The 20194-nt window shown below is 43.7% G+C and overlaps 1 pseudogene; it reads left to right on the top strand.

Annotated features, from left to right (window-relative positions):
- LOC106589866 (RNA binding protein fox-1 homolog 3-like) overlaps positions 1-20194 on the top strand; it is an 891320-nt pseudogene that overhangs the window by 747296 nt on the left and 123830 nt on the right.

Here is a 20194-nt window from a genome sequence, read left to right as displayed (position 1 = left end):
CCCAGCTAAATGAACGGCATCTATTAGACAAACAACAAACGACAACATGGGCAGACAAACAAACAACAACATGGTCAGATAAACAACAAACAACAACATGGTCAGACAAACAACAAACAACAACATGGTCAGACAAACAACAAACAACAAAATGGGCAGATAAACAACAAACAACAACATGGGCAGATAAACAACAAACAACAACATGGTCAGACAAACAACAAACAACAAAATGGGCAGATAAACAACAAACAACAACATGGGCAGATAAACAACAAACAACAACATGGTCAGACAAACAACAAACAACAACATGGTCAGATAAACAACAAACAACAACATGGGCAGATAAACAACAAACAACAACATGGTCAGACAAACAACAAACAACAAAATGGGCAGATAAACAACAAACAACTACATGGGCAGATAAACAACAAACGACATCATGGGCAGACAAACAACAAACGACATCATGGGCAGACAAACAACAAACAACAACATGGGCAGAGAAACAACAAACAACAAAATGGGCAGACAAACAACAAACGACAACATGGGCAGACAAACAACAAACGACATCATGGGCAGACAAACAACAAACAACAAAATGGGCAGACAAACAACAAACATCAACATGGGCAGACAAACATCAACATGGGCAGACAAACAACAAACGACAACATGGGCAGACAAACAACAAACGACATCATGGGCAGACAAACAACAAACAACAAAATGGGCAGACAAACAACAAACAACAACATGGGCAGATAAACAACAAACGACATCATGGGCAGACAAACAACAAACGACATCATGGGCAGACAAACAACAAACAACAAAATGGGCAGACAAACAACAAACAACAACATGGGCAGACAAACAACAAACGACATCATGGGCAGACAAACATCAACATGGGCAGAAAAACAACAAATGACAACATGGGCAGATAAACAACAAACGACATCATGGGCAGACAAACAACAAACATCAACATGGGCAGACAAACATCAACATGGGCAGACAAACATCAACATGGGCAGATAAACAACAAATGACATCATGGGCAGACAAACAACAAACATCAACATGGGCAGACAAACATCAACATGGGCAGAAAAACAACAAACGACATCATGGGCAGATAAACAACAAACGACAACATGGGACCATTTTTTCAGTCGTGCACGATAAAAGGAAACATCCAGATCAACAGTAATACATAATATATTAGTCACTCTAGAAGTGGTGCTGATGCTCTGTTTTTGCATAGAGTTGACGTAGCTTGCTAGCAAATATAGCAAAACCTGTGGTTATGTTGCATAGCAACAAATCTAGCAACAAGACATTTTTCCGGATTGCACATTATACTCACAAAAGTGACATTTGAGACATTTAGAATTATATTCAAGTTATATTATTGGCTGTGTACAGTGTTGTAAAATTAAAGTACAAAAGGGAAAATTAATAAACATACAGTTAAAGTCAGAAGTTTACATACACTTAGGTTGGTATGATATAAACTCGTTTTTCAACCACTCCACAAATTTCTTTTTAACAAACTATAGTTTTGGCAAGTCGGTTAGGACATCTACTTTTGTGCATGACACAAGTCATTTTTCCAACAATTGTTTACAGAAATATTATTTCACTTATAATTCACTGTATCACAATTCCAGTGGGTCAGAAGTTTACATACACTAAGTTGACTGTGTCTTTAAACAGCTTGGACAATTCCAGAAAATTATGTCATGGCTTTAGAAGCTTCTGATAGGCTAATTGACATCATTTGAGTCAATTGGAGGTGTACCTGTGGATGTATTTCAAGGCCTACCTTCAAACTCATTGCGTCTTTGCTTGACATCATGGGAAAATCAAAAGAATTCAGCCAAGACCTCAGGAAAAACTTTGTAGACCTCCACAAGTCTGTTTCATCCTTGGGAGCAATTTCCAAATGCCTGAAGGTACCACATTCATCTGTACAAACAATAATACGCAAGTATAAACACCATGGGACCACACAGCCGTCATACCGCTCAGGAAGGAGATGTGTTCTGTCTCCTAGAGATGTACTTTGGTGTGAAAAGTGCAAATCAATCCCAGTACAAAAGCAAAGGACCTTGTGAAGATACTGTAGGAAACAGGTACAAAAGTATCTATATCCACAGTAAAACGAGTCCTATATTAACATAACCTGAAAAGCCGCTCAGCAAGGAAGAAGCCACTGCTCCAAAACCGCCATAAAAAAGGGTTTGCAACTGCACATGGGGACAAAGATTGTACTTTTTGGAGAAATGTACTCTGCTCTGATGAAACAAAAATAGATCTGTTTGGCCATAATGACCGTCGTTATGTTTGGAGGAAAAAGGGGGAGGCTTGCAAGCCGAAGAATACCATCCCAACCGTGAAGCACGAGGGTGGCAGCATCATGTTGTGGGGGGGTGCTTTGCTGCAGGAGGGCCTGGTGCACTTCACAAAATAGATGGCATCATGAGGGAGGAACATTATGTGGATATATTGAAGCAACATCTCAAGACATCAGTCAGGAAGTTAAAGCTTGGTTGCAAATGGATCTTCCAAATGGACAATGACCCCAAGCATACTTCCAAAGTTTTGACAAAAGGGTTTAAGGACAACAAAGTCAAGGTATTGGAGTGGCCATCACAAAGACCTGACCTCAATCCTATAGAAAATTTGTGGGCAGAACTGAAAAAGCATGTTTGAGCAACAAGGCCCACAAACCTGACTCAGTTACACCAGCTCTGTCAGGAGGAATGGGCCAAAACTCACCCAACTTATTGTGGGAAGCTTGTGGAAGGCTACCCGAAACGTTTGATCCAAGTTAAACAATTTAAAGGCAATGTTACCAAATGCTAATTGAGTGCATCTAAACTTCTGACCCTCTGGGAATGTGATGACAGAAGTAAAGCTGAAATAAATCATTCTCTCTACTATTATTCTGACATTTCACATTCTTAAACCAAAGTGGTGATCCTATTTGACCTAAGACAGGGAATTTTTACTCGGATTAAACGTCTGGAATTGTGAAAAACGGATTATAAATGTAATTGGCTAAGGTGTATGTAAACTTTCAACTGTAAATAATGGATGCATTTACAATGTTGTTTGTTATTTACTGGTTGCCCTTTTCTTGTGGCAACAGGTCATACATCTTGCTGCTGTGATGTCACGCTGCGTTATATCACCCAGTAGATATGGGAGTTTATCAAAATTGGGTTTGTTTTCAAATTCTTTGTGGGTCTGTGTAATCTGAGGGAAATATGTGTCTCTAATATGGTCATACATGTGTGAGACGTTTAGGAAGTGCAGCTCAGTTTCCAGCTCATTTTGTGGGCAGTGTTGCACATAGCCTGTCTTCTCTAGAGGGACATGTCTCTGTAACGGCAGCTTAGCGTGTACGTGTCTCTCTGTCTCTCTCTTCTGCGCTTTCTCTACTTTCTCCCTCCCTCCTCTTTCTCTCTACTCTTTCTCTACACATTTTCTTCTTATTTCTCCACATCTACTCTATTTCCCTTATTACTTTTCTCCTATTCCTCTCTTCCTTCTGTCCTCACTTTTCACCCTATATTCTTCCTCTCTGTTCCTTTCTCTTTCTAGGATAGGAAGTTTTTCACTTGCTGTTTGCTACAGTAGCTTAATATGTGTGTGTGTGTGTGTGTGTGTGTGTGTGTGTGTGTGTGTGTGTGTGTGTGTGTGTGTGTGTGTGTAAGATATTTTACACATCACTCTCTTCATTTAGGTTTATTAAAAATAAAACTTGAGGTGAGCCATTTCTCACTGAGGCTCTCACATACAGAGCTGAGTGACATTTCTTAACTCAACGCTCTGTGCTGAATGTTCTCATGAGCTCCTTCTGTGCAAAGCAGCTTCTTCTCTCCACAACTGGAGCACAGGTAAAACTGAGTGTGGTCAATTAGACTAAAAGATTGGGTGAAATGTTGTGGTTAAGTTTGGGCGGCAGGTAGCGTAGCGGTTAAGCGCGTAACCGAATGGTTGCTGGTTCAAATCCCAGAGCCAACTAGGTGAAAAATGTTACTATGTGCCCTTGACCAATGCACTTAACCCTGATTGCTCCTGTAAGTCACCCTGGATAAGCACGTCTGCTAAATGACGTTTTGGTGATAACCGAAGACAGACTCATGACATATGAAGTTAAATAAGTCACTGTCATTATTTCGATTTTCAAATAACTCGTGTTTTTATTGGTGAGAAATGCATCAAGTCACACTTTGATCTGTTTCACCTGTCTTTGTGCTTGTGCCATCTCCCCATTTCCCCCTGTGCATTTATACCTGTGCTTTCTGTTTGTCTGTGGCCAGTTAGTACTATCAGATCTCAGGATAAGACCCAGATGAAGACAGCAAGAATCACAGATGTTTATTTAACAAACAGGCAAAGGTTCGTAATTGGGTCAGAGTCAGGAAGGTACAGAACGGCAGGGAGGCTAAGGGGTCAGGGCAGGTAGAATGGTCAGAACAATGGAAACTAGCAAAACAGAAATTTGAGAAATACAGGAAGACGGGAAAGCATGCCGGTAAGACCTGACAAGACAAGGCGAACTTTGCAACAGACAAACAGAGAACATAGGTATAAATACACAGTGTATAATGGGGAAGATGGGCGACACCTGGAGGAGGGTGGAGACAAGCACAAAGACAAGTGAAACAGATCAGGGTGTGAGGAAGAATAGAAAACCTCAATAGCTTTATGTTGATCACAGAAACCTTCTGAAAATATGCTTTGATTCTTTCCAGACGTTTTGCCACTTTTAGAACTTTTAGAACTTTTAGAACATTTACAACATTTAGAAATGTTAGAACTTTTAGAACTTTTAGAACATTAGAAATGTTAGAACTTTTAGAACATTTAGAACATTAGAAATGTTAGAACTTTTAGAACTTTTAGAACATTAGAAATGTTAGAACTTTTAGAACATTTAGAACATTAGAAATGTTAGAACTTTTAGAACTTTTAGAACATTAGAAATGTTAGAACTTTTAGAACATTTAGAACATTAGAAATGTTAGAACTTTTAGAACTTTTAGAACATTAGAAATGTTAGAACTTTTAGAACATTTAGAACATTTAGAAATGTTAGAACATTTAGAACTTTTAGAACATTTACAAATATTACAACTTTTAGAACATTTAGAAATGTTAGAACTTTTAGAATATTTAGAAATGTTAGAACTTTTAGAACATATAGAACTTTTAGAACATTTAGAAATGTTAGAACTTTTAGTACATTTAGAAACTTTTACAAAATAAAATCAAGTATTTCACTGAGACTGGGATGTGCTGTATTTATTATCACTGATAACGGCAGATTGGACCTATTACCTTCTAGAAAAGAAAGGAAGAAAGAAAGAAAGAAAAGAAAGAAAGAAAGAAAGACATACTGTAAATCTGACACTCAGAGTGGGAGAGAGAGAGACATAGACAGAGAGACAGAGAGAGAGAGACAAAGATCAAGAAAGAGACAGAGACACATAGAGAGAGAGAGACAGAGAGAGAGCGCGAGAGAGAGAGAGACAAAGACATAGAGAGAGAGAGACAGAGAGACAGAGAGAAAGAGAGACATAGAGACAGAGAGAGAGACAAAGAGCAAGAAAGAGACAGACAGAGAGAGACATAGAGAGAGAGAGACAGAGACATAGAGAGAGACAGAGAGAGAGAGACAGAGCGAGAGAGAGACAGAGACAGATAAGAGAGAGACATAGAGAGAGCGCGAGAGAGAGACATAGAGAGAGGGAGAGACATAGAGAGAGAGAGAGAGAGAGAGAGGTTGGGGGTCTGGTAAGGCAGAGAAGACCCATGTCAGGAAAAAAAGCTGAGACGTGTGTGTGTGTGTGTGTGTGTGTGTGTGTGTGTGTGTGTGTGTGTGTGTGTGTGTGTGTGTGTGTGTGTGTGTGTGTGTGTGTGTGTGCGTGCGTGCGCGCGTGTGTGTGTGTTTATTAGATTTGAGCATCTCTCTCCTGGCGTTTCATTGAGGGAGAGAGAGACAGGGCACTGATTGCTTGTGTCATCTCTCATTCTTAACGCTTGTGGCTTTTTTTATTGCAAAACCGTGGGTGATCATAACTCAATTAAAATAGACAGACCAAACTGGATTTTTGTCTCGTCTCTCTCTCTCCGTTTCTACCCATCCTCCTTCTCTCTACGTTCAGATAGAAATATACTACGTAGAACAAACGTGCCTGTCTGACATGTATAATAATCAATCATAATGGTTCTATTTGTGGCACTTCTATCTTCAACGATCGACAATCTTTGGCTACTGAACGTGGCCCTGGTAGTCCCCAAAGACAGTGTTGGGAAACCCTGCACTGTAGTGTTGTATATCACGTGAAGTATCTTATTTTAAACGATACTCAGCTTTATACACTGCTTGGCCAACAAGCATTAACCATTCCCTCTCTCTCTCTCCACTTATGCAAGCCACTGTATGGGTTGTATTTACAATGTTGTTTGTTCTTCACTGGTCGTCCTTTTCTTGAGGCAACAGGACACACATCTTGCTGCTGTGATGGCACACTGTGCTATTTCCCCCAGTAGATATAGGGTATGTGTAATCTGAGGGAAATATGTGTCTCTGATATGGTCATACATTTGGCAGGAGGTTAGGAAGTGCAGCTCAGTTTCCACCTCATTTTGTGGGCAGTGTGCACATAGCCTGTCTTCTCTTGAGAGCCAGGTCTGCCTACAGCAGCCTTTCTCAATAGCAAGGCTATGCTCACTGAGTCTGTACATAGTCAAAGCTTTCCTTAAGTTTGCGTCAGTCACAGTGGTCAGGTATTCTGCCACTGTGTGCTCTCTGTTTAGGGCTAAATAGCATTCTAGTTTGTTCAGTTTTTTTTGTTAATTCTTTCCAATATGTCAAGTAATTATCTTTTGTTTTCTCATGATTTGGTTGGGTCTAATTGTGTTGCTGTCCTGGGACTCTGTGGGGTGTGTTTGTGAACAGAGCCCCAGGACCAGCTTGCTTAAGGGACTCTTCTCCAGGTTCATCTCTCTGTAGGTGATGGCTTTGTTACGGAAGGTTTGGGAATCGCTTCCTTTTAGTTGGTTGTAGAATTTAACGGCTCTTTTCTGGATTTTGATAATTAGCGGGTATCGGCCTAATTTTGCTCTGCATGCATTATTTGGTGTTCTACGTTGTACACGGAGGATATTTTTGCAGAATTCTGCATTCTGTCTCAATTTGGTGTTTGTCCCATTTTGTGAATTCTTGGTTGGTGAGAGGACCCCAGACCTCACAACCATAAAGGGCAACGGGTTCTAGAATTGATTCAGGTATTTTTAGCCAGATCCTAATTGGTATGTTGAATTTTATGTTCCTTTTGATGGCATAGAATGCCCTTCTTGCCTTGTCTCTCAGATCGTTCACAGCTTTGTGGAAGTTACCTGTGGCGCTGATGTTTAGGTCTCTCTCTCTCTCTCTTCAGGGTAACCAAGAGGGGCCAGCCCCCCCGGAAGCGATGGCCCAGCCCTACCCCCCAACCCAGTACCCCCCCCAGAGCGGCATCCCAGCGGAGTATGCCCCTCCCCACCCCCACCCGCAAGCAGACTACACGGGTCAGAGCACGGTGGCAGAGCACGCCCTAACGCTGTACACACCCACACAGACACACAGCGAACAGCCCGGAAACGAGAACAACACACCCACCCTCACAGCCACACTATCGGTGAGTGAAGAGTGATAAAATCACACACGCACAGAAAAACACTCACGCGCACAAGCACACACACACAGGGCGTACACACACGCACACACACCACCTTCACCGTAAAAAGGTAATATCGTAGGTCTGTGAATTTTGGAAGGAAGGGAGAAAGAGGGGGATGAGCCTCCTTCCTTGATAACGCTCACTCCTCCTCTGCCATCTTTTCAATTTGCTGTTAAATGTAATTTAGTTCTTGTTTTCCACACCACTGTCTAGACAGATCCGGTGTAATAGAGAGAGGGGAGCGGGAGTGATGGAATCACAAGAGAGAGACTGATAGAAGAGGGAGATCAACGTAGACAGTGTGAGAGAGAGACAGACAGAGAGAGAGGGGGGAAGAGAGAGAGAGCGAATCAGGACCAAGGCCAGTCAGTCTTCTGAAGCCTCTCTCTCTCCCAGACCAGAGTTCAGACAGACAGACATGAAAGATTCGCTCTGCCCCAAACCTGAAACTCCACTTCAATTCAGAGGAGAGGGGGATGGAGAGAGGGAGTGAAAGAAGAGCTGATAGAAAGAAGAGCGTGGTGAGGGGCAAAGAAGAGTAAGAAATAGTTCTGTATGAGAGTCATGTAGCTAGTTATAAAGCGAGCTGCTATGTACTTGGACTATATTTACAGTGTAACAGTGTAGGTTCCGTCCCTCTCTTCGCCCCAACCTGGGCTCGAACCAGGGACCCTTGCACACATCAACAACTGACACCCACGAATCATCGTTACCCATCGCGCCACAAAAGCCGCGGCTTCTGCAACGCAAGGGGAACAACCACTTCAGGTCTCAGAGCGAGTGATGTCACCGATTGAAACGCTATTAGCGCGCACCACCGCTAACTAACTAGCCATTTCACATCGGTTACACTAGCACTGTATGTACTTGGACTTTATTTACTGTACTGTATGTGCTTGGACTGGATTCTTAGTACACACACACACACTATTAACTCAGCAGAATCATATCTATCATCACAGCCTTATGACAGGCTATAACTCACAAATGAGGTAGTCTCCATCTCTCTCTTTCTCTCTCTCTTTCTCTCTCTCTCTCTCTCTTTCACACACACACACACACACAGACACAGACACACACACACACACACACACACACACACACACACACACACACACACACACACACACACACACACACACACACACACACACACACACACACACACACACACACACACACACACGTTATATATTCAGTTCCTTTCTCCCTTACTGTTTGAGTTTAGGAGTCTTCCGACTGTTTGAGGACTTTTGAAGAGTCCACAGTAGACAGTATAGAAGCTGTAGAGTTCAGCAGTGAGCATTTGTCAGCTTTAAGTTGACAGTCACTTTAGAGAGTTTGAACAGGAGTGGAATAGAGTAGAGTGTGAGCCGAGAGAGAGAGCGAGAGAGGGAGGGAGGGAGAGGGAGAGAGAGAGAGAAAACCCTTTATTGAAATTGAGTTGAAAGAGAGAGAGAGAGAGAAAAGCCCTTATTGAAATTGAATTTACATTCAATTTATTTCATCAACAAAAAATAGTTTCCTTCCTCCACAAAACAAATCGCTCCTTCATAAATCCACTTCTCCTCAAACAATGGGAGATCTTTTACAACTCAGAATCCACTTTATTGTTGCTTTGACTAATCCTTTAAAAACACATCTTACATCCTTAACATATCCCTTGTCTGTCTTATTTTTCCTACTCAGAAAAATTGACATCTTAGCTTGTCCCAAAATAAAATTTAAAGTTGACATTTTCTTTTCCTTTGCTTACTGTATTGAAACCCCCAAATAAAAACAGTGTTATTGAAAATCTCTCCTACAGCAGTAAACACAGACTCTGATATTTCAGAGGTTATATCCTCTCACACTCCATAAAACAGTAAAACATTGTTTCTCTTATATTACAAAAAGGACATCCATCTCCAAAATCTGAATTAATGACATATACAAAAGCATTAACTGCAATGATGCCATGCAAAACTCTCCAGTGCATATTCACCAGTACCCTTTTGTAACGGTGGCTTGTACAGTGCTCTCTATGCTGGCTTTACCTTGTCATCAAGGCCCAGTTTTACCCTACAAGGAGTGTATTTTTTATTTTTCAATTTATATTTATTTAAAAACCTTGACACACCCCCTATATAACTCCTTCACATTCACCTCATCCAAACCGACCTCTTCCAACCCTCTCAAATCCACAAATAAATCCTTTCTGTCTGACTCTGGGATATCTGGTATAATCCTTAGTCTGTCTGACTCTGGGATATCTGGTATAATCATTAGTCTGTCTGACTCTGGGATATCTGGTATAATCCTTAGTCTGTCTGACTCTGGGATATCTGGTATAATCCTTAGTCTGTCTGACTCTGGGATATCGGTTATAATCCTTAGTCTGTCTGACTCTGGGATATCTGGTATAATCCTTAGTCTGTCTGACTCTGGGATATCGGGTATAATCCTTAGTCTGTCTGACTCTGGGATATCTGGTATAATCCTTAGTCTGTCTGACTATGGGATATCGGGTATAATCCTTAGTCTGTCTGACTCTGGGATATCGGTTATAATCCTTAGTCTGTCTGACTCTGGGATATCTGGTATAATCCTCAGTCTGTCTGACTCTGGGATATCTGGAATAATCCTCACTCTGTCTGACTCTGGGATATCTGGTATAATCCTCAGTCTGTCTGACTCTGGGATATCGGTTATAATCCTTAGTCTGTCTGACTCTGGGATATCTGGTATAATCCTCAATCTGTCTGACTCTGGGATATCTGGTATAATCCTTAGTCTGTCTGACTCTGGGGTATCGGTTATAATCCTTAGTCTGTCTGACTCTGGGATATCTGGTATAATCCTTAGTGTGTCTGACTCTGGGATATCGGGTATAATCCTCAGTCTGTCTGACTCTGGGATATCTGGAATAATCCTCAGTCTGTCTGACTCTGGGATATCTGGAATAATCCTCAGTCTGTCTGACTCTGGGATATCGGTTATAATCCTTAGTCTGTCTGACTATGGGATATCGGTTATAATCCTTAGTCTGTCTGACTCTGGGATATCGGGTATAATCCTTAGTCTGTCTGACTCTGGGATATCTGGTATAATCCTCAGTCTGTCTGACTCTGGGATATCTGGTATAATCCTTAGTCTGTCTGACTCTGGGATATCTGGTATAATCCTTAGTCTGTCTGACTCTGGGATATCGGGTATAATCCTTAGTCTGTCTGACTCTGGGATATCTGGTATAATCCTTAGTCTGTCTGACTCTGGGATATCAGGTATAATCCTTAGTCTGTCTGACTCGGGGATATCTGGTATAATCCTTAGTCTGTCTGACTCTGGGATATCTGGTATAATCCTTAGTCTGTCTGACTCTGGGATATCGGTTATAATCCTTAGTCTGTCAGACTCTGGGATATCGGGTATAATCCTTATTCTGTCTGACTCTGGGATATCTGGTATAATCCTTAGTGTGTCTGACTCTGTGATATCTGGTATAATCCTTAGTCTGTCTGACTCTGGGATATCGGTTATAATCCTTAGTCTGTCTGACTCTGGGATATCTGGTATAATCCTCAGTCTGTCTGACTCTGGGATATCTGGTATAATCCTCAGTCTGTCTGACTCTGGGATATCGGTTATAATCCTTAGTCTGTCTGACTATGGGATATCGGTTATAATCCTTAGTCTGTCTGACTCTGGGATATCTGGTATAATCCTCAGTCTGTCTGACTCTGGGATATCTGGTATAATCCTTAGTCTGTCTGACTCTGGGATATCTGGTATAATCCTTAGTCTGTCTGACTCTGGGATATGTGGTATAATCCTTAGTGTGTCTGACTCTGGGATATCTGGTATAATCCTTAGTCTGTCTGACTCTGGGATATCGGTTATAATCCTTAGTCTGTCTGACTCTGGGATATCTGGTATAATCCTTAGTCTGTCTGACTCTGGGATATCTGGTATAATCCTTAGTCTGTCTGACTCTGGGATATCGGGTATAATCCTTAGTCTGTCTGACTCTGGGATATCTGGTATAATCCTTAGTCTGTCTGACTCTGGGATATCGGGTATAATCCTTAGTCTGTCTGACTCTGGGATATCTGGTATAATCCTTAGTCTGTCTGACTCTGGGATATCTGGTATAATCCTTAGTCTGTCTGACTCTGGGATATCGGTTATAATCCTTAGTCTGTCTGACTCTGGGATATCGGGTATAATCCTTAGTCTGTCTGACTCTGGGATATCTGGTATAATCCTTAGTCTGTCTGACTCTGGGATATCGGGTATAATCCTTAGTCTGTCTGACTCTGGGATATCTGGAATAATCCTCAGTCTGTCTGACTCTGGGATATCTGGAATAATCCTCAGTCTGTCTGACTCTGGGATATCGGTTATAATCCTTAGTCTGTCTGACTATGGGATATCGGTTATAATCCTTAGTCTGTCTGACTCTGGGATATCGGGTATAATCCTTAGTCTGTCTGACTCTGGGATATCTGGTATAATCCTCAGTCTGTCTGACTCTGGGATATCTGGTATAATCCTTAGTCTGTCTGACTCTGGGATATCTGGTATAATCCTTAGTCTGTCTGACTCTGGGATATCGGGTATAATCCTTAGTCTGTCTGACTCTGGGATATCTGGTATAATCCTTAGTCTGTCTGACTCTGGGATATCAGGTATAATCCTTAGTCTGTCTGACTCGGGGATATCTGGTATAATCCTTAGTCTGTCTGACTCTGGGATATCTGGTATAATCCTTAGTCTGTCTGACTCTGGGATATCGGTTATAATCCTTAGTCTGTCAGACTCTGGGATATCGGGTATAATCCTTATTCTGTCTGACTCTGGGATATCTGGTATAATCCTTAGTGTGTCTGACTCTGTGATATCTGGTATAATCCTTAGTCTGTCTGACTCTGGGATATCGGTTATAATCCTTAGTCTGTCTGACTCTGGGATATCTGGTATAATCCTCAGTCTGTCTGACTCTGGGATATCTGGTATAATCCTCAGTCTGTCTGACTCTGGGATATCGGTTATAATCCTTAGTCTGTCTGACTATGGGATATCGGTTATAATCCTTAGTCTGTCTGACTCTGGGATATCTGGTATAATCCTCAGTCTGTCTGACTCTGGGATATCTGGTATAATCCTTAGTCTGTCTGACTCTGGGATATCTGGTATAATCCTTAGTCTGTCTGACTCTGGGATATGTGGTATAATCCTTAGTGTGTCTGACTCTGGGATATCTGGTATAATCCTTAGTCTGTCTGACTCTGGGATATCGGTTATAATCCTTAGTCTGTCTGACTCTGGGATATCTGGTATAATCCTTAGTCTGTCTGACTCTGGGATATCTGGTATAATCCTTAGTCTGTCTGACTCTGGGATATCGGGTATAATCCTTAGTCTGTCTGACTCTGGGATATCTGGTATAATCCTTAGTCTGTCTGACTCTGGGATATCGGGTATAATCCTTAGTCTGTCTGACTCTGGGATATCTGGTATAATCCTTAGTCTGTCTGACTCTGGGATATCTGGTATAATCCTTAGTCTGTCTGACTCTGGGATATCGGTTATAATCCTTAGTCTGTCTGACTCTGGGATATCGGGTATAATCCTTAGTCTGTCTGACTCTGGGATATCTGGTATAATCCTTAGTCTGTCTGACTCTGGGATATCGGGTATAATCCTTAGTCTGTCTGACTCTGGGATATCTGGTATAATCCTTAGTCTGTCTGACTCTGGGATATCTGGTATAATCCTTAGTCTGTCTGACTCTGGGATATTGGTTATAATCCTTAGTCTGTCTGACTCTGGGATATCGGGTATAATCCTTAGTCTGTCTGACTCTGGGATATCTGGTATAATCCTTAGTCTGTCTGACTCTGGGATATCTGGCATAATCCTTAGTCTGGGAAATGGGGTGTCTTCATCTGGTGCCTTTTTCTTGTAGCTCTTGAGCATAATCAACTCTTCTGTTGACAGAGCCTTCCTGCAACTTCCCAGCAGTTGTCCGACAATCCTTTCAGACCTCACCCCCAAATGTTCAGCCACTCGTCCTCCATGCATTAATGCGGGCCCAGCCATGTCCATTAACTTCCTTATAGGCTGACCACACCGCTCGCGTCGTGTGCGCGAGCGTTGCAAAGTAAATTTAGAAATCTATGTTATTCAATTATTGCACCCACACTGCTCGTGCGCATCAACGAATGTCTGCGATGCCAAGGGCTAAAATAGAAGTATTTTCTATTTCTGACGCAGATCGCACTGCAAGTCCTGCCTCTCCCATCTCCTCATTGGTTTATAGAAGCAGGTACCCACATGCCATCTCCTCATTGGTTATACTGTACCCACGTGGGTGATTGAAAGACGAACTGTGTTGCAGGTCGGTGTAGTAATACTATGAAAGTTTAGATGCCAATCACGATATAAGTTAAAAGATGAAAAAGCCTGGAAGGAGGAGAGATGACTAGAAACGATTCGGTTGACCATTTTATGTGTGGATTAATTGTCGGAGTAGACGACCTTGTTCATTTCAGGTAAAATAACAACTCAATGTTTATATCCCAGGACAAATTAGCTAGCAACAGCAAGCTAGCTAAATAGGACATTTACATTTACATTTTAGTCATTTAGCAGACGCTCTTATCCAGAGCGACTTACAGTAGTGAATGCATACATTTCATTTTTCATACCATTTTTTTTTCTTCTTCTTCGTACTTGGCCCCCCGTTGCAAACACCATGCTCTACCAACTGAGCTACGGGGAAGGCTGGACAAATTAGCTAGCAAGTGCAAGCTAACTAGCTAAATTGCCATAAATGTTAAATGCTTTTCAACCTGTTCCCAAATTAATGTAATTGGTTCAGAGTTTGTTTTGATATTTTAACCTGCGTGTCGTGATCGCGTTTGGTGTTTATTTATGCAGGATGGCGCAGGATGGGCAGGCACGCAGTCGGTGTGGGTTCCGTGTTAGTGTGTTGATTTTGCCCTTCATCAGCATTTTGGAGAAATGTGGAACAGCTTCAGTTGTACAATCCAGTCTTGCCCCATACAGAGGAGGTTCCTCCAACAGCTAATGCACTGACTCCGCCTTAGTGCATCTGGACACCTTCATTATACTCCGAACCCTAAGAAGGCCTCTGTAAAGTGGAGGTACTACATCATTAGAAATCTGGCTACTATCAACCAAAAATAAAGTCTTCTTTAAATCTAATCCCCCTACCTTCTGTAATTCCAGACCTGCCACCTCTCTCCACACCTCATTTTTCGGTCCATAAAGCAACCTTTGAATAAACTGAAACCGGAAAGCAGCGGCCCTACTACCAAGATGTACAAGACCTTGTCCCCCTTCTCTTTTGACAAATACAAAACACTTTGTGGAACCCAATGATATTTATCCTCCCCAAAAAATAGACAATAATTGCCTGTATCTTGGTCAGAAGGCCAGACTTGGGCTAGGGAGCTCCTGTCTAACAGCTGATCTGTGGCAATGAATATTTTTTTGTCCATTCTTTTTCTCTAAACCAAAGAAAGATTTGGATGAGGCATCCATTTCAGAGATTCCCTGAAACTTACTTCTCACCAATGCCCCCTGTGCTCTGATGCCCAGCAGGTCTGCCAATGCCCCGTGTGCTCTGATGCCCAGCAGGTCTACCAATGTCCCCTGTGCTCTGATGCCCAGCAGGTCTGCCAATGCCCCCTGTGCTCTGATACCCAGCAGGTCTGCCAATGCCCCCTGTGCTCTGATGCCCAGCAGGTCTGCCAATGCCACCTGTGCTCTGATGCCCAGCAGGTCTGCCAATGCCCCCTGTGCTCTGATGCCCAGCAGGTCTGCCAATGCCCCCTGTGCTCTGATGCCCAGCAGGTCTGCTAATGCCCCCTGTGCTCTGATGCCCAGCAGGTCTGCCAATGCCCCCTGTGCTCTGATGCCCAGCAGGTCTGCTAATGCACCCTGTGCTCTGATGCCCAGCAGGTCTGCCAATGCCCCCTGTGCTCTGATACCCAGCAGGTCTACCACATCCCCCTGTACTCTGATGCCCAGCAGGTCTGCCAAATAGGCTTTTTTCCTCTTGAGGGCCTGAATATGACCTCAATCTCCTGTGGTCTCAACCAACGTTAGGAGTTCCACTATTTCAGACTCTAGGGCGTTCATTGATCTGGTGATATCTCTGGTGACATTCATCGTGTACTGATTACATAATTGTTAAATCTGGATTGTCCCTATATCCCACCACTGTTGAAAGGAAATAAAACTGGCCTTTTGAGACCTTATTGAGCATCACTCAATAAAGTTAGATTAAAATGCCAGTATGCACTTTTAGGTTTTACAGAGTTAATGTCCACCACCTCTGTTATTAAACTATGATCTGAAAATCCCACTGGGGTTATCACACTTGATTTACAGACCTGAGATTGATACTCAAAATAATAAAACCTATCTTACCTGGACAGAGAGATTGTGTTCTCTTTCACATTGGCCCATGTGTACTGTCTCGTGCCTCCATTTTGACTCAGCCAAATATCACATAGTTCATGTGTTACAATAAGGTGTTTTAAAAAAGGCTTTGAAGCTATATGAGGTTCTTTGTGATTTCTATCTAAATCACTGACTGTACAGTTAAAATTCCCAGCAAGAAATAAATAATCCTCAGTATTGCATTTCTCAATGGTATTTGAAAATGTCTCTAAAAAACATACCCTCTCAACTGCCACTGCAGGGGCATATACATATATTAAACACATAGTTATGTTTTCATACCTCGCTCTAACTTTTAATAACCTCCCCTCAACTACCTCTTCAACCTCATATGACAAAGGCAAAAAACCTTTTGAGAACAGGATGGCCACACCCCTACTTATTGAGTTTTTATGACCCTCGTTTCTTGTAGAAAACTATGTCACTTCCCTTTCCCTTTATTAACTCATACACTACGGTTCTCTTAAAACTTAAAACTGCTCATGGCCGGAAAAAACTACAGAGTAAGAAACAGAAAACACATCTCTATACAGAGTTAAAACTGCGAATTAACTCTTTCATTTCCTTTAGAATTTACCTCACTTGTCCCTCTCGTGACCACTTTCTTTAGTCAAGCAATTCCTGGGCTTGTCAAACCTCCCAATGTTATTTTTGACATCAGACACTTTGCTGATTCAATAAACAATTCATATTCAGGAAATACAATCTGTTACATGATAATACTGCATATATTTATTCCCTTTTGTCAAATTCAGAAATGTATGTACTTATTTTGCAGTGACGCATCATCTGCCTCACTATCACTATCATCCCCAGAGGAAAACTACACCATCTCTACAACCTGTTTATCCTCACTATCATCCCCAGAGGAAAACAACACCATCTCTACAACCTGTTTATCCTCACTATCATCCCCAGAGGAAAACAACACCATCTCTACAACCTGTTTATCCTCACTATCATCCCCAGAGGAAAACTACACCATCTCTACAACCTGTTTATCCTCACTATCATCCCCAGAGGAAAACTACACCATCTCTACAACCTGTTTATCCTCACTATCATCCCCAGAGGAAAACTACACCATCTCTACAACCTGTTTATCCTCACTATCATCCCCAGAGGAAAACTACACCATCTCTACAACCTGTTTATCCTCACTATCATCCCCAGAGGAAAACTACACCATCTCTACAACCTGTTTATCCTCACTATCATCCCCAGAGGAAAACTACACCATCTCTACAACCTGTTTATCCTCACTATCATCCCCAGAGGAAAACTACACCATCTCTACAACCTGTTTATCCTCAACTGATTTAGCAATCTCTACATTCCTCTTGGAATTAGAACCTTCACCACCCCTTAAATGATTCCTCTTAGAATTAGAACCTTCCTCACCCCTTAAATTCTTCCTCTTGGAATTAGAACCTTCATCACCCCTTAAATTCTTCCTCTTAGAATTAGAACCTTCCTCACCCCTTAAATTCTTCCTCTTGGAATTAGAACCTTCACCACCCCTTAAATTCTTCCTCTTGGAATTAGAACCTTCATCACCCCTTAAATTCTTCCTCTTAGAATTAGAACCTTCCTCACCCCTTAAATTCTTCCTCTTGGAATTAGAACCTTCATCACCCCTTAAATTCTTCCTCTTAAAATTAGAACCTTCCTGACCCTGTCACGTTCACTATCTTCAAACTCCCGATCATAAATAAACCAAGGCGCAGCGTGCATGGAATTCCACATCTTTTAATGAAGATGAAACTCACCAAACAACAAAACAGGAGAAAAATGAAATGTGACGTTTTGGGCTGCTCACAGGCAGCTACACAAGAACAAGATCCCACAATCACAGGTGGGAAAAGGGCTGCCTAAGTATGATTCCCAATCAGAGACAACGATAGACAGCTGCCTCTGATTAGGAACCATACTCGGCCAAAAACAAAGAAATAAACAACATAGAATGCCCACCCCACATCACACCCTGACCTAACCAAATAGAGAAATAAAACGGCTCTCTAAGGTCAGGGCGTGACAGTCCCCCCCCCCCAAAGGTGCGGACTCCCGGCCGCAAACCTGAACCTATAGGGGAGGGTCCGGGTGGGCATCTCCCCTTTGTGGCGGCTCCGGTTCGGGGCATAGCCCCCGCTCCGCCCGCAAATCCCTCCGCTTTTGTGTAACCGGACCGTGGATCGTCGCCGCAGGAACCGGACCGTGGATCATCGTCGGAAGCTCCGAACTGGGAACCCCCGCTGGAGGCTCTAAACTGCCGACCGTCGCTGGAGGCTCTGGACTGCCGACCGTCGCTGGAGGCTCTGGACTGCGGACCGTCGCTGGAGGCTCTGGACTGGGGACCGTCGCTGGAGACTCTGGACTGGGGACCGTTGCTGGAGGCTCTGGACTGCGGACCGTCGCTGGAGACTCTGGACTGGGGACCGTCGCTGGAGACTCTGGACTGGGGACCGTCGCTGGGGTCTCTGGACTGGGGACCGTCGCTGGAGACTCTGGACTGGGGACTGTCGCTAGAGACTCTGGAATGCGGACCGTCGCTGGAGACTCTGGACTGCGGACCGTCGCTGGAGACTCTGGACCGTCGATAGAGTCTCTGGACTGCGGACCGTCGCTGGAGACTCTGGACTGCAGACCGTCGCTGGAGATTCTGGACTGGGGACCGTCGCTGGACACTCTGGACTGCGGACTGTCTCAGGAGGTTCCGGACTTTAGGCCGTCTCAGGAGGTTCCGGACTTTAGGCCGTCTCAGGAGGTTCCAGACTGTAGGCCGTCTCAGGAGGTTCCGGACTGTAGGCCGTCTCAGGAGGTTCCGGACTGTAGGCCGTCTCAGGAGGTTCCTGACTGTGAGACGTCGCCGGAAGCTCTGGACTGGGAACTGTCGCCGGAAGCTCTGGACTGGGAACTGTCGCCGGAGGCTCCGTGCCATGGATCATCACTACAGGCTCCGCGCCATGGATCATCAATGGAGGCTCCGGGCCATGGATCATCACTGGAGGCTTTATGCCATGGATCATCACTGGAGGCTCCGGGCCATGGATTATCACTGGAGGCTTCGTGCCATGGATCATCATTACAGGCTCCGGGCCATGGATCATCACTGGAGGCTTCGTGCCATGGATTATCACTGGAGGCTCCGGGCCATGGATTATCACTGGAGGCTTCATGCCATGGATCATCATTACAGGATCCGGGCCATGGATCACCACTGGCGGCTTCGTGCCATGGATTATGACTGGAGGCTACGGGCCATGGATTATCACTGGAGGCGTCATGCCATGGATCATCTCTACAGGCTCCGGGCCATGGATCATCACTGGAGGCTTCGTGCCATGGATTATCACTGGAGGCTCCGGGCCATGGATTATCACTGGAGGCTTCGTGCCATGGATCATCACTACAGGCTCCAGGCCATGGATCATCACTGGAGGCTTCGTGCCATGGATCATCACTGGAGGCTTCGGACCATGGATCATCACTGAAGGCTTCGTATGTGGAGCCGGAACAGGTCTCACCAGACCGGTCGAGACGCCCCGGAAGGCCGGGTGCATGGGGTTGGCACAGGATATATTGGGCCGTGGAGGCGCACTGGAGGTCTGGAGCGTAGGGCTGGCACAACCCGTCCTGGCTGGATGCTCACTTTAGCCCGGCAAGTGCGGGGCGCTGGCACAGGACGAACTGGGCTGTGAAAACATTTTTTGGAGCTGCCTCTCGGGCTTCCGTCGTTGCCGTGACTCACGATCTCGTCGCTGTTCCTCCCTCGCTGCTTCCACTTGTTCCCATGGAAGGCGATCCCTTCCGGCCTGAATCTCCTCCCACGTCCAGGATCCTTTGCCGTCCATGATGTCCTCCCATGTCCAACTCATCTTCCCCGTAGGCGCACGCTGTTTGGTCTTTTTGTGGTGGGATCTTCTGTCACGTTCACTATCTTCAAACTCCCGATCATAAATAAACCAAGG

The sequence above is a fragment of the Salmo salar genome, chromosome ssa28 (genome assembly GCF_905237065.1).
Source record: "Salmo salar chromosome ssa28, Ssal_v3.1, whole genome shotgun sequence".
In the NCBI taxonomy this organism is placed as follows: Eukaryota; Metazoa; Chordata; class Actinopteri; order Salmoniformes; family Salmonidae; genus Salmo; species Salmo salar.
Note: the sequence above shows the minus strand (reverse complement) of the source record. Positions and strands in the feature narration are given on the sequence as shown.